The sequence below is a fragment of the Centruroides sculpturatus genome, unplaced genomic scaffold, assembly GCF_000671375.1.
Source record: "Centruroides sculpturatus isolate CEXI.00-Female unplaced genomic scaffold, Cexi_2.0 scaffold3813, whole genome shotgun sequence".
Lineage (NCBI taxonomy): Eukaryota > Metazoa > Arthropoda > Arachnida > Scorpiones > Buthidae > Centruroides > Centruroides sculpturatus.
In genome coordinates this window covers 3,792-6,627 of record NW_019388044.1, presented here as the reverse complement: position 1 = coordinate 6,627, position 2,836 = coordinate 3,792, and the positions used below count along the sequence as shown (strand labels likewise).

Genomic DNA, 2,836 nt, shown 5'->3' with positions numbered 1-2,836 from the left:
GGTCTTATACGGTCTTACATCACTTACAAATAGGAAAGCCATTCCTCCAAAAACCGGATCTAGGTTTTTCGGAGCCTAGAACTTATCGAAGTTCAATGGAGTCCCATTTTTACTTAACCTATTAACTATTTTTTACTATACGATAAAGGCTAATTGTTAATGAAAAAGTATCAAAAATTTATAATAATAATTCAATTTTTGTGGGCTCTCGACAGTCGGGGGCCCCAGGTAAGGCCAATTAGTCCATATGTAGATCCACCCGTGCCTCCAGTAGAAAACCTTTCAGTTGCTTTAAGGACTTGCAGATCGTTCTCATCCAACTGCGTGTGACCCCATCAAAATTGTTCAATCGATTACTTTTCAAAATCTAAATTTTTTAGTCGACCAGATTTACAATTGCATATCAGTTGCATGCGCGCGCTGTCAGATAAACCCCTGACAGTGACTCACACAATCAAACTGTTTCGTAACTGACAATTGCATGTCCTCTAGGCCCTAAAGTTGTACATTAAAAAAATCAATTTTTATTTATTTTCAGTCTTTTAATTGATCGAAAATAGAGACAATGGGAAAAAAATTAACTGTGTGTCACACCTCTCATAATTGAAGTCCATAACAGCTATGAGATTTAGCAAAAAATGAAGTTTTATCTGTTGCTTATAGTGTACTTCTAACGGTTACGCATGCAAACTTATTGAATTTGTTTATAATCACCACATATAACATATCAACAGATAAGATTGTTTACACAGTAATTAAATAATATAAGAAAAAATGGATCAATTAATAAATAAACAAGAAAATAAATCATAACCGAAACAAATCGATGGGTCTACACGCGGGTCAATCAGACTAGAACATAAAACAGAAAATTACATGAATTATGACTATAGTTTCATTTATTTTTATATAAATTGGAAACAAAACCGAAAGTTATTTATTTACGTGATTAAAACCGATTTATCTGGATGCGAGTATTACAAATATTGACGTCATCTACTGTTGTATTTATTGAATTTAATTGTTTTGGTACTGTAGAACAGAGAACAGTTTTTTAAACCGATCACAACTAATATAAAGAGCATTTTGGATATTTTAAAGGTATATTAATTATCTTTGCCTTTCTTTGTAGCAATTCTCAATACACGTAACCTAAACTACAATATATTTTATCAATTACAATATTATCTGTATTACAATTAACTTTTGTAAATGCCTCTCGGTTATTTAGTAATTTTATAAATTTCTTTCTTGAACAGTTTCATTTTGTTGAGATTTAATTTATCAATTAATTCTGTAATTAGAAAAATTTAATTTTTTTTGTCCGATTTTACTACTCGTGTAGTATATTTCAAGCGATTCATTAATTGAATCTATAAAATTATTATTTCACATTTATTACAAATGGCCACATCTCGTGTAAGTGTATCAGTAGTGATGTAGGAGAGACCGGGGCTAATTTTCTTTCCTTAACATCCTTTGTTAAGCATATACTTCTTCATCTAATGATCTTTTATAAGTTTTCTCTTATGTTTATAACATTTTTTTAAATCGAAAACAATGACATGTCAAGTGTGGAGTAAGTTATAATGTAACATTGTGCCCCGTTGGCCTTACCGCTAAAGTCACCTTGCGATAACCTTGCCGATAAAATAAGCAAACAAATGTGAAATTAAAGATAAATATTATATATATACATATGTAAAAAAACGGGCTTAACGGGAACATACTTTCAGATATTCAAGCCAAAATCACACAGGAAACACAACCGAAAAACATAAAATGAAAAAACCTCACAACTTTATCTCACTTACCATTACAAATCCCAAACTGCACGTGAAGTACACTTGTTCAACTGTGGCTCAAGTCATGTGCTCTGTGGATAACGAGGGGCTAAACCTAGCAGAAAATGTTAAAAGTCCATTATTTCGCCTCTGTAACAACTAACCCCGGTCTCTCTATGCATACTACGAGTTCAAGCTACATAAACTGATTTATAACTCATTGGATCTCATTCGGATTAATGAGAAAAGATTCATAAGTATCTCGAGATTTTCATGTCGCGTACAATATATTAATTTTAATTTTTCCCCATATTCTTCGAGACATGTTTCATGTTGATGATTGGAAATCATTGAAGCAATCCCTAATAACTATTTGTAGATTTTCTATTGTTGTAAGATAAAGTTGAGAAATTGTCATTCAAAATAATCCAAATAACATCTTAAAGCTGGACTTCGAGAAGATCACGCCATGTTAAATCTAAGCCCAGTCCATCGTGAAATGAATTTATCTAACTGGAAAACCCAGGATACAATATCATACAGAATTCGCTCTGTAGATAATCTAAAAAAAGCAAAGAAAAATTAATATTAAAACCGTAAATCATCCTCCAAATTATTGCATAGACTCATCTTCTCCAAAATGTCCTCATTAATAATGTTCCTTTAAAGAATGAAACATAGAGTGAAAGAATTCATCCTATTTTAAGAGAGTACAGTAGAGCGTCGATTAACCGAATCAATTGAGGACTGGGGTTGTTCGGAAGATCGATGTTTCGGATAACCAATTGTGTACGAAAGAATATATTAATTTATCCCATCTTGACATTTTTTTCCGTTGCGTGTCGCTTCGCGTTGAATTTTCGTCGATGTTAAGCCTAACTAAGACTATTGTATCGTTAAAAATTATTTTTTATTTTGTACGAACAAAATAAATATATTGAAAAATATAAAAACAATAAAAAATTATACTTCAGAAATTAATTTAGTATCAAAAACGTAAAATATTTGAGTAGCCCAAGACATAGCCAAAGATTGCAGCGCCACAGCACTGG

The 2,836-nt window shown here is 31.7% G+C and overlaps 1 protein-coding gene across 1 annotated transcript in view; it reads left to right on the top strand.

Annotated features, from left to right (window-relative positions):
* The first annotated feature begins 1,007 nt into the window (after positions 1–1,007).
* LOC111616760 overlaps positions 1,008–2,836 on the top strand; it is a 4,759-nt gene continuing 2,930 nt past the window's right edge. The window contains exon 1 of the mRNA XM_023358131.1: positions 1,008–1,101. The gene's annotated coding sequence lies outside the window, so the exon portion shown is untranslated. The remainder of the gene's footprint in view (positions 1,102–2,836) is intronic.